Source organism: Pongo pygmaeus, chromosome X (genome assembly GCF_028885625.2).
Source record: "Pongo pygmaeus isolate AG05252 chromosome X, NHGRI_mPonPyg2-v2.0_pri, whole genome shotgun sequence".
Classification (NCBI taxonomy): domain Eukaryota; kingdom Metazoa; phylum Chordata; class Mammalia; order Primates; family Hominidae; genus Pongo; species Pongo pygmaeus.
The window spans coordinates 116,244,640-116,268,792 of NC_072396.2; the positions used below are offsets into that span (position 1 = coordinate 116,244,640).

General features: G+C 41.8%; 1 protein-coding gene across 1 annotated transcript in view; it reads right to left on the reverse strand.

Moving 5' to 3' along the window:
* The window catches only part of TRPC5 (transient receptor potential cation channel subfamily C member 5), a 322,611-nt gene that overhangs the window by 241,915 nt on the left and 56,543 nt on the right, over positions 1 to 24,153 (reverse strand). The gene's annotated exons all lie outside the window — the stretch shown is intronic.

The following is a 24,153-nucleotide window of genomic DNA, read 5'->3' on the forward strand; positions in this document are numbered from 1 at the left end:
ATCAGCATCACTTGGGAATTTGTTAGCAGGTCAAATCTCAGATCCATATTAGACCTTCTAAATCAGACACTCTGAGGTGGATCCCAGCAAGTTGTATTTCAGCAAGCCCTCCAGGAAATTCTGAGGCACACTCACATTTGAAAACCACTGCTTTTGGAAAAGTAGTGAGGATATTCTAGGTCAGGGAAACAGTGTGAGCAACATTTCAATGAGATTAATACAGGTGTTGTGTCTGTGGACTGTGAAAGAACCAGGTGTGGCTGGAGGGTAGAGTGCATGGGTAGGGGTGGCAAAAAATAAACAGGGTCATATTGGAGGTTTCTTGAACTTTACATTTCAAGTAATAAGTGACATAGATAGGTTCAAGGGGGAGAACGACATGGACACCAGGAAATTGGTTAAGAAGCTACATTTCTCAGCCCAAAATCTCCTTAAGCTGATAAGCAACTTCAGCAAAGTCTCAGGATACAAAATCAATATACAAAAATCACAAGCATTCTTATACACCAATAACAGACAAACAGAGAGCCAAATCACGAGTGAACTCCCATTCACAATTGCTTCAAAGAGAATAAAATACCTAGGAATCCAACTTACAAGGGATGTGAAGGACCTCTTCAAGGAGAACTATAAACCACTGCTCAAGGAAATAAAAGAGGATACAAACAAATGGAAGAACATTCCATGCTCATGGGTAGGAAGAATCAATATCGTGAAAATGGCCATACTGCCCAAGGTAATTTGTAGATTCAATGCCATCCCCATCAAGCTACCAATGACTTTCTTCACAGAATTGGAAAAAACTACTTTAAAGTTCATATGGAACCAAAAAAAAGCCCGCATCGCCAAGTCAATCCTAAGCCAAAAGAACAAAGCTGGAGGCATCACGCTACCTGACTTCAAACTATACTACAAGGCTACAGTAACCAAAACAGCATGGTACTGGTACCAAAACAGAGATATAGATCAATGGAACAGAACAGAGCTCTCAGAAATAATGCCGCATATCTACAACTATCTGATCTTTGATAGTTGTAACCTGAGAAAAACAAGCAATGGGGAAAGGATTCCCTATTTAATAAATGGTGCTGGGAAAACTGGCTAGCCATATGTAGAAAGCTGAAACTGGATCCCTTCCTTACACTTTATATAAAAATTAATTCAAGATGGATTAAAGACTTAAACATTAGACCTAAAACCATAAAAACCCTAGAAGAAAACCTAGGCATTACCATTCAGGACATAGGCATGGGCAAGGACTTCATGTCCAAAACACCAAAAGCAATGGCAACAAAAGCCAAAATTGACAAATGGGATCTAATTAAACTAAAGAGCTTCTGCACAGCAAAAGAAACTACCATCAGAGTGAACAGGCAACCTACACAATGGAGAAAATTTTCGCAACCTACTCATCTGACAAAGGGCTAATATCCAGAATCTACAATGAACTCCAACAAATTTACAAGAAGAAAACAAACAACCCCATCAAAAAGTGGGTGAAGCATATGAACAGACACTTCTCAAAAGAAGACATTTATGCAGCCAAAAGACAGGTGAAAAAATGCTCATCATCACTGGCCATCAGAGAAATGCAAATCAAAACCACAATGAGATACCATCTCACACCAGTTAGAATGGCAATCATTAAAAAGTCAGGAAACAACAGGTGCTGGAGAGGATGTGGAGAAATAGGAACATTTTACACTGTTGGTGGGACTGCAAACTAGTTCAACCATTGTGGAAGTCAGTGTGGCGATTCCTCAGGGATCTAGAACTAGAAATACCATTTGACCCAGCTATCTCATTACTGGGTATATACCCAAAGGACTATAAGTCATGCTGCTATAAAGACACATGCATGTGTATGTTTATTGCGGCACTAGTCACAATAGCAAAGACTTGGAACCAACCCAAATGTCCAACAGTGATAGACTGGATTAAGAAAATGTGGCACATATGCACCATGGAATACTATGCAGCCATAAAAAATGATGAGTTCATGTCCTTTGTAGGGACATGGATGAAATTGGAAATCATCATTCTCAGTAAACTATCGTAAGGACAAAAAACCAAACACCTCATGTTCTCACTCATAGGTGGGAATTGAACAACAAGAACACATGGACACAGGAAGGGGAACATCACACTCTGGGGACTGTTGTGGGGGGGAGGGAGGAGGGATAGCATTAGGAGATATACCTAATGCTAAATGACGAGTTAATGGATGCAGCACACCAGCATGGCACATGTATACATATGTAACTAACCTGCACATTGTGCACATGCACCCTAAAACTTAAAGTATAATAACAAAAAAAAAAAGCTACATTTCTCATCTAGTCTTGTTCTCTGTCCTGGCCACACATTAGAATCACTTCAGGAGTTTGTCAATGTTACCAGCTTCATGTTATTGCTATCGTGAATTTTACTACAATGAACATCCGCGTGCATGTGTCTTTATGACAGAACGATTTCCATTTCTTTGGGTATATACCCAGCAGTCATAAAATAAGAATGAGATCATGTCCTTTGCGGGGACATGGATGGGGCTGGAAGCCATTATCCTTAGCAGACTAACACAAGAGCAGAAAATCAAATACCACATGTTTTCACTTATGAGTGGGAGGTAAATGATGAGAACACATGGACACATAGAGGGGAACAACACATACTGGGGCCTTTTGGAGGGTGGAGTTGGGGAGGGAGAAGATCAGGAACAATAATGGGTACTAGGCTTAATACCTGGGTGACAAAATAATCTGTATGACAAAATAATCTGTATAACAAACCCCTGTGACACAAGTTTACCTATGTCACAAACTTGCACATGTACCCCTGAAACTGAACGTAAAAGTAAAAAAAAAAAAAAAAAAAAAATCTTACCAACTCCAGGGTCCCTCTCCCAGACATTCAGGTTTAATTAGTCTTACTGGTGGCCCAACATTGGTATGTTTCAGAAGTTCTGCAGGTGAATCTAAAGTGCAGCCAGAGTTGAGGATCCCTGTTCTAAGAGAAGTATAAAGCACATCTGTAAATGGATGGGAACGAACTGGGAGTGACCCTGCTGGGAGCTGTTCTCCTCACCACAGCTGGGGTGTGGCAAAGGACCCATGCAAAAAGCTTAAGCTGGGGTCCTTAGTCTTTATATAGGGTGAGCCACTTCTGTGACTACTTTGTGAATTACTTCAGCAGCTCAGGATGAACCTTTGCTGCAAATTTGAAATTGACCTGATATGATAGAGGGAACTATCCCGGAGCTGTTTCATGCAGATGCCTGGACAAATCTCATCCAAAATCTCTATGTATCCCCCAAGGCCGACCATGGGTTCCCAGGAGAATGGACAGATCTTGGCAGGGGGAAGGTGGAGGCAGGGGAGGGGGTTTGGTCAAAGCCTGAATGTCAGTTCCCAGAGCTGCTTCCCTCTGAAACCCTAGTTGGTAAATGTGCTGCTTCCTCTCCATGTCTGCCTCTGCAGCTTCTGCTGGCCTATCAAGTTGCTCCCACACTAGCAGAGAGCAAAAAGAGGGAGGTGGTGAACACAGCTCAACAACATGCAAATTATAATCATCTCCATCCAGAGGCTGGTGGTTGAGAAGTACATGAAAGGGAAGTAGAGGGACATGGCGGGTCACTGTGAGTTATCTGAAATCCAGCCAGCAATATGGCCAATTAGATAGGCATTAGGCATAGTGACTTTTAGAACTACTCAGCTTTGTAACAATTACAACAAATAACAATATTAGTAGCTAATACTTATTTAGTGTTTACTAAGGGCCGGCCAGATACTATGCTTAGAGACTTATTTCTATTGATTATATCATTTAATTCTTACATTGACCTTATGAGATAGGCACTGTTGGTATCTCCTTTTTACAGATGAGGAAACTGAGGTTCAGAGAGGCTAAGGAATTTGCCCAAAGCCATACAGCTAACAAGTGTAGAACCAGGCCCCTCAAGTGGGTCTGACTCCACAGTGTGAGCTGTTACTCATTCTGCTGAAGTTGTTAATAGTAAAACCATCCTCCATTCTGGAATGAGTAGAATTTATATGGGATGTATGGAAAATTAGACGGAGGCCAGGTAACAGAGGGCCTTGAAGACCAGGCTGCGAGGTTTGGGTTTGATTCTGGAGGCATCGGAGAGCCGTTAGATGCATTATTATTGGCATTAGCAAACAAACTCTGGCAATAAACACTATGTGTAAGATGGGTCCAGATGGGGAGAAACAGGCAGGAGTGGCTACATAATTTGCAGGGCCCAGTGCAAAATAAAATTGCAGGGCTCCTTGTTAAAGAAAAAAATATTAGGACTTTCAAGATGGTAACAGCAGAGCATTAAACCAAGTGTGAGTACCTATGAGGCTGCTCAGACAGCATGACTATGAAGCTAGTCCTGAAGATAGGAAGGCAGTCAAGAAGGTATCCAGTATAGGGAGGTGGGGTGGAGTGGGGGTGGAGTGGCACAGATAAGGTCTAGGACTTGGGGGAGTGGGGGTGGTGGTGAGGCTAGGAATAATAGGATAGAAAAGTAGAATCAATAGGTTTTGATGAACATTCCTCTCTCTTTCACTTCCCAACTTCAGTGAAAACTCTGAGATTGAGTCTAGATGACTGAACGGAAGGACTGGAAGGGGAGCTAATCTGAAGGAGAAATTGATAAATTTGCTTTGGAAACCCACTCAGTTCCATCTGCATACTTGGTGTTTAGATGAGTACGGAAGTTATTATTTCACATGGGATACTGTCCCTTAAGTGACATGGTCTCTTGCTTTGCCATGAAACTATGTTTTGTTTCCTCCCTGTGAGAAGAGAGATTTAAGAGATTTATTTAGTTTGTTTCAGGGAGTCAGAGCCAGGCCAAGTAAGCTTTCCTTCAATACGCTTTCTTTGGACTATAAAGGGAGTTCCTACATGGGCTTCAGTTAGAGAGCACACAGCAATCAATTCTCCCTCCCTGCACACCTAAGGGTTTGTGCAGATCCTGAAGATCATTCCAGGTACACCGTGGTAGGCCAGCATAACAGAGTCATTCATTACCTTGACTTCTAGTCTCCCCTATATTCTCAGCACTTCCTTGGCCCTGTTCTTTCTAATCTGCCCCTTAGGACACAGAGGTACTCTAGGAGCCTTTAAATGGCTCCAAAGCAGAAGCCCTTGCTCTCCATCCAGGTCACTCTGATAAAGGGACTGACTGGACCCAGAAGAATAAGAGAGGTTTCAGTCCCAGTGCAGCCTGGCAAGTCTGCTTGTTGACCAGTGGTAGGGTAGTTCCATAATAAAGGACCAGAATGGCGGAGTTTACCAATTATGAGCTAACCATATGGGTGGTAGGAGGAGTTAAGGGGAGAGGAATTTCATCAAATAGCCACCGTACATCCTGCTAGCCATTCCCTGTTTGTCTCCTGTCTTGTAAAGTGTCCAGCTATACTCTAAATAGCACCCTACAAAGAAAGTAGCCCTCCACTCTATCCAAGGTGAAACCCACCAAACACATGCTCACAGATTAGTTCCTCTCGTGAGAAGAGCCTGGATTGGACATAAGTGAGGAAATTAGTGCCTTGGTGGATGATGTGAGTGGCCTTGGCCAACTTCTTCCTTGATCCCCAAGCTGCTGGGTCCTTGATGAGAGATAAAAGATCAATAGAGCTTCATGCGGAAATCACCTCCTTTTGTATGAACCTTATTGTATTTTAGAAATAGAGAAGGTGATGGCCGGGCGCAGTGGCTCATGCCTGTAATCCCAGCACTTTGGGAGGCCAAGGCAGGTGGATCACGAGGTCAGGAGATAGAGACCATCCTGGCTAAGACAGTGAAACCCCATCTCTACTAAAAACACACACACACACAAAAATTAGCCAGGTGCGGTGGTGGGCGCCTGTAGTCCCAGCTACTTGGGAGGCTGAGGCAGGAGAATGGTGTGAACCCGGGAGGTGGAGCTTGCAGTGAGCCGAGATTACGCCACTGCACTCCAGCCTGGGTGACAAAGCAAGAGTCCGTCTCAAAAAAAAAAAAAAAAAAAAAAATATATAGAGAAGGTGACTTTTGAGACAGAGAGAAAGACCCCAATTTTCCACTTTGTAGCTGTGTGACCTCTGGCCTGCTATTTTTCAGAGCATCAGTTTTTCTAGGCATAATAATAACTACATAACAACATAATTGTGAAGAATAAATGAGTTAATACATGTAAAACACTAATAACAGTGCCTGGCACATATCAAATGTTTGATAAATGAAAGATTAATCATAATCTTAATCATAATGAGAGAAGCTGAGTTGTTAGAGTGTGTGGGCTGTGCAACCACGAAACCAGCTGGGAATCTGGGTTGTAACCGTCTGAGAGGATCTGCCTGTCACTGCCACAGTCAATACCCCTGGCTTATCCAGACCATGTGAGGGTTTTCTTGTGCCTTCTGACCTGGATGCTTTAATGTTGCTTTGTTTTCTCAAATGCTGCCCTGGCGTGGGGGAGCTAGGGACAGGCTTCACTGAGGACTGTATCTTTGACACAGCCAAGAAGAGGACAAGTGTGAGTTTGGACACTTGCCTAACTACGGGCCTTCTTTATTAACCTGGGATCCTCTGCCACTGCAGAAGAGAACCTAGCTGCCGTGTGTCAGGTTTGAGTTGGGCGTAGTTTATGAATCGAGATTGCGGGGGCCAAACCAGGAAGGAGTCAAGTCTGTTTTCAGTGTAGTCTTATTTCCTCCTGTAGGGTCTTGCTGCTGAGGCACCCAATATTTTCATAAAATCCCTTAGGCTGCTTCGGGTATCTTCATCATGATCATCCTCAGGCCTTTCTCTCCTAGGCAGCTTTGACAGCCATAGACCTTTCTTAAACTCTCTTCCTCATCTTCACAACTTGCCTCTTCAGGGACCCAGATTCTCAGAAGTCTGCCTGACTTTGAATGTGATAACGTGCTTTGGGCCTGGGTGTTAATGACCAATGATAACTGTACTGTTCCTGCCAAGTTTTATTCATAATTAAGTGAGGACCTTGGATGCCTCAGAAGAGGGAGCACAGCATGAACTCTGAGGCATAAAGGCAAGGGAAAAACATTTTAGAGCAGAAGTCTTTAGTGCCTCTCAATTCAAGCCCTGGTGAAAGTGGCTGCACCTGTGGGTACAGCCTCTGCCCTTCTCTCTGCCTCTACCTATCCCTTAAAAACACTGCATGTTCTCACTCATAGGTGGGAATCGAACAATGAGAACACTTGGACACAGGAAGGGGAGCATCACACACCGGGGCCTGTTGTGGGGTGGGTGGAGCAGGGAGGGATAGCATTAGGAGATATACCTAATGTAAATGACAAGTTAATGGGTGCAGCACATCAACATGGCACATGTATACATATGTAACAAACCTGCACGTTGTGCACATGTACCCTAAAACTTAAAGTATAATAAAAAAAAAATCGTACTTCAAGAGGTAGGATACTCTAGTAGTTTAGAGAACAAACTCTGGAGCTAGGGTCAAGAAAAATCCTACACACAGATTATCAGGAAGAAATGCAAATAGTGAAAAGAGCTAGGGCAATGGAAAGAGGCAAGACCCGGATTTAAATCCCTGCTCCACAGTAGCTGTGTGAACTTAGACATGCCATTTAGCATCTCTAAGCCACAGACTCATCTGTGAAGGGGAGATAATTACAGCTATCCCACTTACCAGCTCAAATCTTAGCCTGGTCAAATCCTAGCTCTCCCACCTAGCAGCTCTGTGACCTTGGGCAAGTTACTTCATCTTTCTCTGCCTCAGGTTTCTCATCTGTAAAATGGGCTTAATAACTGTATGTACAGCCATGCATTACTTAATGACAGGGATATGTTCTGAGAAATGTCTCCTTAAGAAATTTTTTCATTGTGTGAACATCATAGTGTGTACTCACAGAAACCTAGAGGGTATAGCCTACTAGGAACCTAGGCTATGTGTTATGGTCTATTGCTCCTAAGCTACAAACCTGTGCAGTATGTTACTGTACTGAATATTGTAGGCGATTGTAACACAATGGGAAGTATTTGTGTATCTAACACACAATATCATTTATACCCAATATAATTTATATATAATAAAAATGATAAATGATATAAATGATAAAAAATGGTATGTCTGTATAAGGCAGCTCCATTATAGTATTATGTGACCAACACCGTATATGTGGTCTATCCTTGACTGAAATGTCATTATGCAGCATATGACTGTACTTCTCAGGGTTCTTATGAGGATAATAAATGAGTTGATATGTGTATAGTGGCTAGACTAGTGCTTGGCACATGGAAACTGTTACATAATTGTTTGTTAAGTAAATGTGAAACCGGGGATGTATGGCAGCCAAACTTCCTGCCTGTGAGAGGGCCAGCCAGAAAACTACCCACTTCCCTCAGGGGAGAGCATGAGCAGTGTCCAGGCTGGAAACTGTGTGGTCTTAATCCTCTGCAGAAGGGACATGCTACCCTCCCCCATTTGACAAGGGTAAAATATAGGCTATGTCTGAGCAGGCTGTGTAGGGGGAAAAAAGGATCAGCTAGACACCATGCACATGGTAGACTGGTTCATCAACTGGGATGGGGCTGTCTTTGAGCAACCTCTGGCTAAGAAAGTGCCCCCCAATTTCTCCTTATATGTAGTGGACCTTATTAATCTCTTTGCCTGGTTTTGTTGCTTCCAGGAGGAAAGGACCTAAACCGACAGTGCCTGAACAAGTCAGAATGTATCTAATTTGGCGTGTGTGAAACCCAGCAGCCATCCAAGAAAGCGCAAGTAAGTAGGGCTCTGCGGGATATGCATATATTTTTATAATAAAAAGGTTACAGGCATCATAATGACTGTGACTTGGAAAGAGTCATCTGCTGCCTCTTATCAGCTGAGACTGGCTCTATGAAACAGGCTGTTCCCGTTGGAGGCTCCCGGAATCTCAAGGAGTAAATCCAGTTATTCATCTCAACCTTGCTTCGGCTGTGCTGAATTCCTTTGCCTGGAACTGGGGGGCTCCCCAGTGGGGGCTTTGGCATGCTAGGGCTTCTACAGCAGGGGCTCAGTGTTCCACTGCCCTCATATTCATGACTGAGAAAGAAAAGAGTGGGGCCAGGTGGGTGACTAAAAGGTGGCCATTTTGATGTCAAAATAGTGGTGAGTCCGGTTATTCACTCAGCCAAAATAGAGCATTTGCTACCTCTAGGGTCACCAACTGCTTCCCTGCACTGCACATTTTGCTTTACAGTACCCTGGAGGGATATGTTCCAAGACCCCAGTGGATGCCTGAAAATGCAGATAGTATCAAACTTCATGTATACAGCATTATGTTTTTTCCTATACACACATATGTATGACAAAGCTTATAAATTAGGGACAGTAAGAGGTTAACAACAGTAATCAAAAATAAAATAGAACAATTATTACACATACTGTCATGAAAGTTACGTAAATGTTCTCTCAAAATATCTTACTCTACTCACATATTTTCAGACTTCCATTAACTACAGCTAACTGTAACCACGGAAAGAGAAACCGTGGATAACGGGTCTACTGTATATTCAACTTAGGACTCGGTTAAACATTTGGGGATTGATATTGTTTTCCTGGGCATCAATCATTTCCTGACAGGATCAGACTTTATATAAAACAAGGGACAGCTTCCTATCTTAGGTTGAACCACTAACATTGGTGGGTTTGTCGGTAAAATGGTCAAATACTGCAATTCGGTGTGATTCCACCTACCATTTCTTGTACAGAGTAGGCAGCAAGTTCTTGTCAAGTCTCTTTTTTTTCTTTTCTTTTTTTTTTTTTTTGATGAAGTTGCAGGCAGTCAGGATCTCACAATTCTCTTTGCTTTCACATGCAAAGGCAATTCAGAATAATAACATCATCTCTAACTGATGGAGCATTTAAGCTTGGTGGGATGGGGGTGTGTCTTTACTGGGCTCTTATGTAGTCCATTGTTCTACTTAATGCTCAGAACAGCCTTATGAGGCAGGAGTTATTATCTCCTCTTTACAGATGAGTCTGTGGCTTAGAGATGCTAAATGGCATGTCTGAGTTCACACAGTTACTGTGGAGCAGGGATTTGAATCTGGGTCTGGCCTCTTTCCATCACCCTAGCTCTTTTCACTATTTGCATTTCTCCCTGTTAATCTGTATGTAGGGTTTTTCTTGACCCTTTGCTAATACTTTTCACCTTCGAAAGTTTAAAGGTTATTGAGGGGTTCCTCCAGTTCTACGATCCTAATGAACACAAGCAGCTTGCCCCAGTTATTTGTGCGTAATGTTTCCCAGCTACTCCAAACAACTTCCTACTGTGAAGAAATACTCCTGTGTACCACTCAGACAATTGAAAGCTCTAGTTATTAAGCCACTTCCTTTGGTGTTAAATAGCAGTATTTTGCCGGGTGCTGGAAATTGATCCTGTATATAAAATGTATCTTGAGGCTTCAGTACATTTTGTATTTATATAGCCCTATCTTTATAGAAATTGGATCACTAAACTGTCTCAAGATCATAGTGTAGATTTTGTTGTTGTTGTTGTTATTTATTTATTTATTTTGGAGACACAGTCTCACTCTATCACACAGGCTGGAGTGCAGTGGTGCTCTCTCAGCTCACTGCAACCTCCACTTCCCAGGTTCAAGCGATTCTCCTGCCTCAGCCTCCCAAGTAGCTGGGACTATAGGCGTGCGCCACCATGCCCAGCTAATTTCTGTATTTTCAGTAGAGACGGGGTTTCACCGTGTTGGCCAGGCTGGTCTTGAACTCCTGACCTCAGGTGATCCGCCTGCCTCGGCCTCTCATAGTGGCTGGGATTACAGGCATGAGCCACCGTGCCTGGCTCATTTTGAAACAGAACAGTTTAGATGTCAACAGAGCCTATAGACATCATGTAATCAGAATCTCTCTCCCCCATCTTATAGCTGAGAAAACTGAGGCTAAAATGGGAAGTGCCTTGCTCAAGATCAGAGAACTAGTTCAAAGGCAGAGCCAGGACCCAAACTGAGATATGTCTGACTCCTGCTTCCTTCATCATATCCTGTCTCCTTCAGCACTATCATCCTTACAGGTATTTAGCTACCAAATCATTATTGAACACCTGCCATGTGCTAGATTTGGACTCAGAGTTGTTAGGTAATCTTTGTAGGGTCACACTACAAGCACATTATATGATTTGGAGCCTCAGTCTCTAGTATTTCCTGCCAGCCACATTGCCAGTCCTCACTGCAGCCTTGCATCTCTTAGTTTTCCAGTACAATTCAGAGAAGGGCGTGGCTGGGGTATAGATAGACAGGCTCCTCAGTGAATACTTGCTGATGTGAAAAAAAATTTAAAAATGACTCCTCCCTTGAGGATCAGTTGAACAAACTCAGTAAACTGTGGTTCTAAAACCGGTTCTCAAGCATGCATCAGGGTTGCCTGGGAGAATGTTAAAACACAGATTGCAAGGCCCCATGCTTGGAGCATCTCATTCAGTAGAAGTGGGATGGGGATGGAGAATTTGCATTTCTAACAAGTTCCCAGGTGCTGCTGGTGCTGCTGGTCCAGGGACCATACATTGAGAACCACTGTTCTAGTCTATAAAATGAGTGTAATACTTGACCTCGTTCCTCTTTAAGGTTGCCTGAGCCATCTCAAAGTTTTCAGTGAGAATGGTTTGGGAGATAGTACCTCAATTTTCTCCATCATTTTGAATGTGCAGAAATAGCTTCCAGATTGTATCTGACATTATGCCTTTTCATAGTATTCTAGAATAAACTTTGAAAAAATATTAGGTCATTTAGTCCAGCCTTCTGCATCTAAACTGGGATCTACCTAACTCATCCCAAATATATGCTTGGCTTTTTACAGTTTTTTGTTCGTTTATTCCTTGAGTGGTTATAATGAGAAGCTTCTCTGCATGTGCTCCTGAGAACTAATCATCTCCTTATTCTAATTCCTTCCCTTGGATGCTCAACAGTGATTGCTGCCAGCAAATCTATCCGTTCAAGGATGTGTGGACATAGTGCCTAGCATAGTGTTTGGTGCATAGCAGACATTCAGTGCATGTTAGCTGCCTTTCCTTCCCCTTCTCAAACTGGTAATACCTCCTGATTTCTCATGAGCCATCCTAGCACTCCCCTGATCCAAAACAGGGCATGGACCAGGTGATAACTGAAAAGGTAAAAGATCTCCAGATGACATCCTCCCCTATATTTCTAAAAATAGTGGCTCTCAGTCCTGGTTGCACATTAGAATTACCTGGGTAGCTTTGAAAAAATATTAATGCCTAGGCCCCATACCAGACCAACAAAGTCAGGGTTTCTGGGAGTAAGACCTGGGCATCTGTATTTTTAGAGCTCTCCAGATGATTCTAGTATGCATCCAATGTTGAAAACCACTGTTAAAAATAAAGCCGCTTTTCCCTCTACTCTGCCTTCTTGCCATTTTTTTTTTTTTTTGACATAGTCTCAGAGTCTGGCTCTGTTGCCCAGGCAGGAATGCAATGGCATGATCTTGGCTAACTGCAGCCTCCCCTTCCCAGGTTCAACTGATTCTCCTGCCTCAGCCTCCTGAATAGCTGGGATTACAGGTGCCTGCCACCACACCCAGCTAATTTTTTGTATTTTTAGTAGAGACGGGGGTCTTCTTGCCTTTTAAACACAAGTTCTCTAACTCTAGATTTGGTGGTCCTGAAATTTTAGCGTGCTTCAGAACCACCTGAATCATGCAGATTTTCCCACTCTCAGAGTTTCTGATTCAGTAGGGCTGGTGTGGGGCCAAAGAATCTGGATTTTTTTTTCTTTGGTAGAGATGAGGCCTTGCTTTGTTACCTAGGCTGGTTTCAAACTCCTGGCCTCGATTTATCTTCCTTGGCCTCTCAAAACGCTGGGATTACAGGTGTGGGCCACCATGTTTGGCCAGAATTTAGACTTCTAGGTTTCCAGGTGGTGTGAATGTTGCTGGTTCAGGGATTACACTTTGTAAACCACTGTTGGAAGGGGCACAATTCTTGTCATCCGGTGCCCCTTAAAAGACAATTTTGATGGCTGATTTTTTTAGACCTCAACCTCCATGACAATTTTCAAGCACTATAAGGGTGTGCACACCCACACAGTTGTGTTGGGTAGAGCTGTATCAAAGTTACCAAGTATCTGTTTGCGAAGACAGATGAAATACAAATGGTGTGCATTAGAGGAACTAAGCAAATGTTCTCCTGGGTAATAGGAGGAGGCCAGTAGCTGAAGAAAGAGTTAAATAATTAGGATGTTTATCCTGATTCAGTCTCTGTAGAGCTTGGGCGTCTTTGCCTCCATCTCCCCCTGCCATGGTTAGAACTGTCTTCTGGTTATGTAAAGAGTGTTGTTGTTAAAGCACAATGGCAAATTAGATATCACAGGCAGCAAGAAATCAGAACAAAACAAATCAAAGCCACCCTTAATCCAGGGCAGCAGACCAGGAAAAGAAATCTTTGGGGTTGTTTTTGAATATTGCAGTTAGCTTTAAGTAACAATGCCCAGTGCTTGCAAGTTTAATTATTCTCCACAAAGACGGGGATGGGGAACAACTAGACAGAGATGATGAGGTTGGGAGGAAATTGGTTGGTGATTCTGTTTGCTTAGAATGACTGGCAAGGCAGCTCCTGCATTTGCCATCCATCACCTCTTCTCCAGAGGATCAAAGGCAAGAACAGAGGCAATAAATGGGCCCAGTAGCCCTGAGACACCAATTACATTACAATGTACAGAGAAGCACCTCTGGAAGCTTGGAGAGTGTGTGTGTGTGTGTGTGTGTGTGTGTGTGTGTGTGTGTGTATATCTCGAGGAGAAACTGGCCCAACAATATCAACTTTAATAGCAATTCAGTCTTTCTTACCCATGTTTCTCTTGTATAGTCCAAGGTAAGGATCAGCTGGCATAAATCCTGGCCCAGACAGGGGTACTCAGAAAGCATGGTTGGCAGGTCAGTCCTGATACCATTTCTCTTCCTGGTCCCACATCCTAGTACTTTAAGACCATCTTCTCATCTCTCTTTCCTCAGAATGACCACCAGCTCACCTTCCTGAGTGCTCGGCTGAACTTGACCATGTATTTCTCAGAGCCTTAGCTTTTGCTCTGTGTGTACTCGCGCATGCACCCATGTGTGCATGTGTGTGTAGCGGGAGGTGAAGCAGTATAACTTAATGTAAGCTATCCAAATTTAGACTCCTTGGGTTTGAATCCCAACTGTACCTCCTATTTGCTGCATTACTTTGATCAAATCACTTCACTACTCTAAGCCTCAGTTTTTGCCTGTAAACAAAAGATAATGAAGCAGCCTGATATAGAGGGTTCTTGTGAGGGTTAAAAGATAGAATCCGTGTAAAGCACTTAGCTTGGCACATTTTAAGTACTTAATACGTGACAGTTGTTGTTTATCATTATTACTCCTTTTTAAAAAATTTTATTTATTTATTTTTTTGAGGTGGAGCCTTGCCCTGTCTCCAGGCTGGAGTGCAGTGGCACAATCTCTGCTCACTGCAACCTCTGCCTCCCGGGTTCAAGCAATTCTCCTGCCTCAGTCTCCCAAGTAGCTGGGACTACAGGCATGTGCCACCACACCCAGATAATTTTTTGTATTTTTAGTAGAGACGGGGTTTCACCATGTTGGCCAGGATGGTCTCAATCTCTTGACCTTGTGATCCGCCCGCCTCAGCCTTCCAAAGTGCTGGGATTACAGGTGTGAGCCACTGCACCCGGCCACGATTATTACTACTTTTACAGAGGAAGAGAGAAACTTTTGGGGCAGGTAGAGAAGCCCAGAGTGGTGGCAATATGAACTAAATGTCTGAGGCACTGCAAAACTATTTTGGGCCCCAGTGATAGCCTTTTCCTTGGGTGATTGCCACTAATAATGTGGCAGAATTAAGCCTACTATTTTACGGGATATGAGAGGTTAGATACTCTTGGGAGGAGAGGTTTAGAGAATAAAATTTCCAAGCAGAGAAAGGAATATACTTATGAGGGACCTAATGTAGAAAAAGCAGAGCTGACAGAGTATCTCAGCAGGCAGTGAGGTGTTGGGCCTTGGACCTTGGGGCGCTGGGCCTTTCTTCTTCCTTCCGCATCCACACACCAGCAGTGTCTGAAATACTTGTGATTTTCTGCAAATATTCTGCTTTCTTTCCTCTAGTCTTTGGGCACATTCATCTTCTTGCACTGCTGGTCCTTTGCTTATGCTATTTCCTTCTTCTAGAACACCGTTTTACCTGCCATTCATCTGGTTAACACTTATTAAACTAGTACAGTAGCTATGAGCCACATGTGGCTATTGAGCACTTGAAGTGTGGCTAGTGTGAAGTGAGATACATAGTAAGTATAAAATACAGACCAGATTTCGAAGACTTAGTACAATAAAAAAGAATGCCGAATATCTCATTGATAATTTTGTATATTGATTACATGTTGAATGATATTTTGGATACAGTGGGTTAAATAAAATACATTGAAATAATTTCACTTGGTTTTTATTGACATCTTTGAAGGTAATAAATGCAAATGGCAAAACCACAATTACTTTTGCACCAACCTAATACAAATGTGGCTTGTATTATATTTCTACTGGACCACACTGCACTAGACTGTCAGCTCCATGAGGGCAGAAACCTTTTCTGTCTTGCTCATCATGGTGTCCCTGCTATCTGACATAGTGCCAGCTAAATATTTCTAAATAATTGAATAAAGGAATTGATATTATATCTAGGTTTGTATTGAACCCTGAAACTTTGGCTAAAGGTTCATGGAATCATTTTGGATTTATTTTTCCATTCCTCTGGGTGACTGAGTATTTAACTCATATTACTATATTTCATGTCTTTAGTTTCACTAATGACAGGAATTTGTGGCTCTGGCTACGTGATGTAATGTTGTTCCATTTACAAATATATTATCGGTAAATCTTTCTCATGTCTTTTCAGAGAAGAGATGTGAAGAAGAATAAATAATTCCCAAGCTAAGGGAAATTTAAAGCAAGAAAAGTGGGGAGGCCAAGAGAAGCCAGGCGTTGATGGTTAAAAGGACCTATAGTAGTTTTTTATTGTGGCATAAAAATTAGTACAAACTTAAAGGTTTAAAATAGCATAAACGTATTAATTCACAGTTTCTGTGCGTGAGAAGTCTGGGTACAGCATGCTTTGATTTTCTGCTCATGGTCTCACTGAACTGAAATCAAGGTGTCTGGCAAGGGCTGAATTTCTCATCTGGGTTCAAGGCCTCTTCTCATTTCATTCGATTTGTTGGCAGAATTTGGTTTTCTTCTAGCTGTTGGCTGGCAACCTCTCAGATCCTAGAAGCTTCCCACAGTATCTTGCCATGTGGCCCCCAAAGGCAGTTCATAAGATAAATGTTTGCTTTCTTCCAAGTCAGCTGGATCCTGTCTCTCTGACTTCCTCTCTCACCAGCCAGATAAAACTCTGCTTTTAAAGCACTTATGCAACTGTTTAGTCCCATCTAGATAATCATACCATCTTAAGGTCCTGATTTGAGACCTTAATTACATCTGCAAATACCTTCATAGCAGTATCTAGATTGGTGTTGGATTGAATAACTGGGAGAAGGTGTGTATACACCAGCGACTGAGAATATTGGCAGGCCATCTTAGAATTCCACCTATCACAGAAATTCTGACAAGGGCCTGCATCATTTCAGTGAGAAATAAATTATGAGAAGAAACTTTGAGTCTGCAGAAGGAGCCAATTCTTTCGAAGCTAGAGAAAGCCTGTTGAGGAAGTAGCCACAGGAACTGTGAAAGGGCATTTGAATTAAGGCAATGCCAGCACTGGAACGCATGTTAAATATAATATAAAATAACTCCCCCAGTTTTCCTTTTTTTTTTTTTTTTTTTGAGATGGAGTCTCGCTCTGTTGCCCAGGCTGGAGTGCAGTGGCGCGATCTCGGCTCACTGCAAGCTCCGCCTCGTGGGTTCACGCCATTCTCCTGCCTCAGCCTCCCGACTAGCTGGGACTACAGGTGCCCACCACCACGCCCGGCTAATTTTTTGTATATTTAGTAGAGATGGGGTTTCACTGTGTTAGCCAGGACGGTCTCCATCTCCTGACCCCGTGATCCGCCCACCTTGGCCTCCCAAAGTGCTGGGATTACAGGCGTGAGCCACCGTGCCTGGCCAATAACTCCGCCATTTTTCAGATGAGGAAACGGAGGCCCAGCAAGTGGAAGCCTTCTGGTAGTGGTCATTGGCAGCCATCTCATGTTATTTTTTTTTCTTTCTAGAATCTATTGACTGTTGTAAGGGCTGGAAAATGGAGCATTTGAGATCTGCTGAGCTTAAAATCTCTCATCAAACTAACTTTCTCATCTTCTCCATGACTACCTGCATTCTGAAATAACTTAAAGCCTAAAAACACTTTTATTCTTCAAGTTTTAGAAAAAGAAAACTACTTTGTATATAACATTGGATTCATCCTCTCATTGGTATCTAACATTGAATATACTAGGTTTTTCTCTTTTGAGACAGGGTCTCACTATGTTGCCCAAGCTGGTCTTGAACTCCTGGGCTCAAGCAATCCTCCTGCCTTGGCCTCCTAAACTGCTGGGATTACAAGTGTGAGCCACCATGCCCAGCAATGCTAGTTGTGAAATCATGAATTGTGCTGAATCTTCCATTTTTCAGATGTATATTTTTATTTAAACCAATTGTTTAAGAGGTGAGTTACTTGGGCAAAGACATGGCTCTATTTCTCTTTCAGGACCAAGTAGTGATGGAAGTATTTGAGAACAGTCTTTTAAGGACAGGAACTCAGTGGTTCTGGGTCTTTGAAGGCGAGTAATCATAACAGCTTAGGATGGAAATAACCTTTGAGCTTCAACGTTCTCTGATTAGACCATTAAAAAGGATCTGATGAGGAACACAGAAGGAAATGTAATATCCTAGGGTCTTGAAGGAACATTACCTAAGAAGTGACATTCTTAGGCCTGAATGTAAAAAACACACACAGTTTGTTCCTCCAGTGTTGACAGTACATTATCAATGTGATGAGATGAACAAGTATTATTTTTGCAGAGGCAGAAAAAATAATGAAATCTCTGGGGTGTGACTGTCAATGATCATATTTGACTCTGTCAAAGACTGAATTTAAAGGTATGGCTGCCTCCTATATTTCTTCCCTTTGCAGAGGCCTGATTCAGATCCGTGTCAAATCAGCTTAGGTTATTTATTGAAAATCTTTTCTTTTCATTGTTCATGTTTCCAAGGAGTCAGACACTGGGGATAATTTTTCTACTACAAAATAATCAATAATCTGACTGCAGCTGACTTTTCCCACTCATGACAGCAGTCAATTTTCAACTCTTCTGGGGATGTTTATCTAACTGCCTGATGCTTCAGGCCACTTGATGACTTCCATTTGCTACTGGCCTTTAGGGTCTTTATCTTCCTCATTACCACCTCCATCACAGGGCCACCGGAGAATGGAAGAAACTGGCAGGAAATCAGTTTGCTTTCTGCTTGTTAGAGGCTTTGTGGAAAGGTCCAGTGGGAGCTGGGGTAGAAACAAACAGTTGATTCTACTGAGCCATGAATAATTATTTATCGCCTATAGCTTTTTCTCTTTTTTTTTCTGTCTTCCCCATCCTTACATATAATTGAGAACACACTTCGTGGTCCACAAAACCCTCTGGATTCACAATATCAAATGATGTCCACTATGTCAACCTATACAGTAAGTATAGTAGGCAGGTGAAATAAACGAAACGAAAACAGAACACAGGGAGGCCTGCGGAAGATTAGTATAGGTGCTTCCATCTAATTAACTTCTGAGGTTGAATCATAACTGAAGGCTTTTCCCTACTAACCAGTGGTACAATAGAATATTCATAAATTTTGCTACTCATACAGATGTCTGGGACTTTTCCTCTGTTTTTGCATGAATCTCTATTGAGAAACTGCTCAGGCCTCAGATTTACCCATACCAAATGGAATAGGGATAGATGTTCAAACTCTCAGTCATATACTAGTGAATGGTCTTTTCATTATCACCAATACCTTGCTGTCCCCACTTGATGTTCCTATGCAAATGTGGAATCTAAAGGAAATAATAGGCATTGAACAGTCAGGATAATTGAATATACCTGTTCTAAATAAAGACCAAGGCTACTGTGTGTGTTATGTTGGCATGCATGTTTTCAATGAAGGTGATCAACAGGGAAAAATAGTCCCCCATAAGAACACTAGGAGGCAAGGATCATAGAGTTAAAGAATGATTTTCATATTCCAATGGAATACTTACTGGTTTATAGATCTTGGGTAAGTCATTGCACATCTTGCTGAGAAACCCAAAGTCTATGAAGATTAAGAATACCTGTTCTTTACCTTTTACAGAATTGGTGTGAGGAATAAATGGGATGATGATTTGATTGTGTCTAGCCATGTGACCAGCACTTAATGGGTGTTCAGTAAATATCTGTAGATTCTGAATTATGGCCCCTAAAGGGTCTGGTTTCAGCAGGCCCAGGAGCTTGAAGTCAAGCCCAGGTACACATTCTGGAGTATGTAAGAGTACAAGAAATCTATAGAGGTAGGATATACTGTATTTATACAATAAGAAGTATGATCTAAGTCACACTCAGATTTCTGTTTTTCCCAATCTTATATCATTTTTGACGGAGAACAGGAATGCTTTTCTAAAACTGAGATATTCCACTAAACCATTAAATTACAAGCAGAGAGGAAAGAGCTTTTGGTCGAAACGAAAAGCTGATTTTTCATGTGTGTACCACGATAGGCCAGAAGTCCTAGTTATCAGGTCCTCTAAACAGCACATTAGAAAGTTCACCAGAACATGAGCTTTATGACAGAGGAGAGTTTTGTGTGGATTTTTCCACTGCTGTATCTCCAGAGCATAGAACAATGCCTGACACATAGTAGAAGCTCAATACCTGTGTTGCATGGATGAATGAGTGTTCACATTCACCATTCCAGACAGAACATCATAACTAACACCTGTACATTGCTTTGTAGTGTAATTGTCATGGAGGGGGAATATGGAATCTAGAAAAGGCATGGTTATGAGAGGAAGAAAAGTTTACAGTAGTTTCAAAATTACAACCACAAAAAGAAAATTCGACTGGTAATGCCTTTCACTTTTTCTTAAGCTCAAGAAAAGAAATAAAAACATGTTAATTGCCATGGGATATACTGTAAGTAACATTTTACTGGGACAAGATTAACTGCTATGAATTTTACTGACGACAATAGTAATATTTTCTATCTTTTTATTGTTTAGCATTTATGTAGTCTGATTCCAACAATGTGAAGCCCTCTATTAAACTTGTCTGTGGGGATTGAGGAAGATTTTTTTTTTTATTTTTTATTTTTGAGACAGAGTCTTGCTCTGTCACCCAGGCTGGAGTGCAGTGGCACGATCTCAGCTCATTGCAAGCTCCACCTCCTGGGTTCACGCCATTCTCCTACCTCAGCCTTCCGAGTACCTGGGACTACAGGCACCCACCACCATGCCCGGCTAATTTTTTGTATTTTTAGTAGAGACGGGGTTTCACCGTGTTAGCCAGGATGGTCTCGATCTCCTGACCTCGTGATCTGCAAGCGTCGGCCTCCCAAAGTGCTGGGATTACAGGCGTGAGCCACTGCGCCAGGCCGATTTTTTTTTTTTTTTTTTTTTTTTTTTTACAAACAGGACTTAGTTACTTTAAAATTCTTTTCTGTCTCCTTTCTTTTTGGCCTTCTTTTTACAAATTTGCCTCCTTCCACTGAAACCTGTTTCCAACCTCCAGCCTCTTGTAGGTTTCTCACAGTCCTTGGCAGGTACTTCTCACAAAGATCGTGATTCTGTGACTTGCAGCAATGTTGGTCCTGAACTGGCTAGATCCTGGCAAGCAGGCCCCAGAGTACTATAAAAAAAGTATAAGAGTCTTCCTGTCAGAGACAGAAGTTGTCTGGTTTATAAATCTTCTTGTCTTTGGAGCCTTGTGTCAATTTATACTATTCTGACTCTTTCCTTGTACTTGGCTTGCCATTTAGCTTCTAGAGTCTGCTATTGATTACTTGTCAGGCTCTGACCTATTATCTCATTATTATCTGCAATTGCCATGAACTTCCTATATCTGGACTATTTTCCTGACATGTTCCTATATTCTGCTTCTATAATCTGCCTCCATTTACAGCTATATTTCCATGTTTTTCCGTGGCTTATGTTTCCCTTGCTGAATATCCTCATATATTTGCTGCTCCAAACTCTGCCCAAGCCCCAGCAGAGGGAAAAATGCATGGTGAGATCAGCCCAAATACGTAAAAATTGAAAAGGGAGTGACAGCAGTTCCAACTAGCAATATTACACCCCTCCCTCATTTATAGAGTTAGGGAAATGGTGTCTTCAATCTCTAGAAATCTCTTTTATAGGAACTCTGGTCTTGGAAGCTTCATCTAGCTTTAAATTATCTTAAAAATGAACCTGCCTGCTTGGAGATGCTGGTCATTCTATGAGTGGAAGGACAGAAGACTAATGATTTCCCAAGTTCTATCTCCCTTTACAAAAAGAAGAGTTTCCGTCATCTTGACTGTGATGGTTAATTTGAACTGTCAACTTGACTGGGCCATAGAGTGTCCAGATATTTGGTCAAACATTATTCTGGGTGTGTCTGTGAGGGTGTTTTGGAGTGAGATTAACATTTGAATTGGTAGTCTGAGTGAAGCAGATTGCCCTACCTAATGAGGGTGGCCCTCATGCAATGAATTGAAGGCCTGAATAGAACAAAAGGCTGATCCTTCTGAGAGTAAGAGGGGACCCTTCCTGCCTGACTACCTGAACTAGGACATCAGTCTTTTCCTACCTGCAGACTTGAACTGAAATATCAGCTCTTCTTGGATCTCAAGCCTGTGGCTTTTGGGCCAGAACTTGTACCATCAGCTTTCCTGGTTTTCAGGACTTCAGACTCAGACTAGAACTATACCATCAGCTTTCCTAGGTCTCCAGCTTGCAGGTCTTGGGACTCTCAGCCTCCATAATCATGCAAGTCAATTTTTTAATAAGTGTCTGCAGAGGCCCCTGACTAATACACCTACCCTTCCACAGTAAAGTCTAGCTGCTCCATGAATAGCACAAGAAAAGATGAAAGAAAGTCTCAAGCAGTCTTATTAGACTTCAGAAAATATTTCAAATTAAGGTGATTTTAGAGAAAGGAATTTTTGTGAATGATGAAGAGACCTGTAATCCTGACTCAATTTATGTGTGACGTGACTTTGGGTAAGTCACCTCCCTGGGATTACTTCCATTTAATAAAGAGAAAAATTATTCTAATGAACTGTCTCACTCTACGCCTATGCCATAGTAAAGCTAAAAAAGTAAAGCAACTAAATCATCACTAATATGCAATAATATCAACTCCCAACATTTCTTTCTTTTAGCCAAGAATCATTTGTTAATCATCCCTGAAACCATTCATACCAAATACAACACAAACCCCTTGCTTTCTTTGGTATCTTTTAAATAGAAATGGGGATACAATGCCTTTCAGGAAGAATGGTCTTTGTGGTCATGACAGTTAAACAGAATTATGTGTTGGAAGTGGGTACTCAGATATTATGAAAAAAGTCTAGCTGCAGATAATCAAAACGCACTGTAAATAATGATATTTCAGTATACGGGATAAAATTTGGTATTTTATCTCTAAGCTTGCTGATGGATATGAAAACAAAAATTAGCCAATTATGCCAATTATAGAAATTACAGCTTATTAAGTTTCATACCAAAGCTGATTTGACAGAATCCTCCAGTACAGACACCATTCTGAAAAGATCAGTAGCAACAGATTTTGTCAGAATGAGAATCAAAATGTTTGGTAAGCAGGAACCACAGGTCACTAACACCATGTCATAAATTTGTTTAATATAATCACTGCCTTGGCATTCATTTTTGTTTTGGCCTGACATAAGTTATTGGTAACCTGGTCATGCCCCCATCACCTTTGACCTAGTTAAAACTTCCACTCCCCATGTGTTTGTTTGTAATATAGTTCACAAATTCTGCATCTCATTAACCCAAAACCCAGCCCACTCCACAGCTGGTAATCATGATAAAACCTAATGAACACCAGAGTCATGTGATTAAGATCCCTCTTCAGGTGTGTTTTCTTTAAACGAGCCAATCCACAATTCTCACAGGAAAACCTAAGAGATAATGCCCATGGACCTTAATAAAGCCATAGTCCCACAGATATACCCCCTTTCTCACTCCCCATCCACTGGTTGAGCACTCTGCTATCTCCAGGCTTCCTATTAGCCTCCTGTTGGCACCCTCAACCTCTCGAACCTGTGAGTAATAAACTTCTTTCATTTCATGCATTTTGGTTTTACTTCCTCATTGTGTCTCACCTGACACAAACACACCATAGTGTTCTTCTCAATATTATTTAACAGTTTTCATAATCATACCATTTCCACAAGAAACAGTTATAAGAGCACTCCTGGATGCATCAGTGCCCCTGCACCTTCATTTAGACTGTACTTCTGCCATGATACCCTCCTTCCAACTCTTGAAACTCTCCTCACAGATCATAGCCCAGTTCAAGCCCAATCTCCCTTATGAAGCACTCTCTGTCCACTGAAGTCCCCCTGTGATTGTATCCACCTACATGATTTGTCTCCAGCACTTATTTGGCACTTGAAAGAAGCAGAGATGTCACAAGGTAATGTATCTTTTCTTCAACACTTCATGGCTTGGCTAATTACAGAAAAACTTTGGACAGATTGCTGGACCCTTTCAGGGCCTTCATTTCTTTATATTTTAATCGAAGAATTTGAATAAGAGCTATGGTTTTCAAGCATTTTGTTTTGGTCATGGAACCCTTTCTGCTAACAATATAAGTAGAATTAAATAAAGTAAAAGTTAAATAAAACAATAAATAAAGTTAAATAGAAGAAGGTCATGAAGCTAGAGCCTCCTAGGTGCAAAGAAATGCCCTAGACTCTTTTTCAATAGTTTGAGGCCCTTCTATGGAACCCTAAAAAATTCTACCAAAAAGTACGAAAACCACTGGACTAGATTATCTCAACCTCTTTCAGTTCTTATAGTCTATGCTTGTTGTTTTTTAATTTTGATTTTCTCATTCCTGACCATCATGGAACCCTATAGTCAATGCTTCTATGTGTACGTGTAGAGTCCTGGCTGGATTGAAAGCTTCTTAATG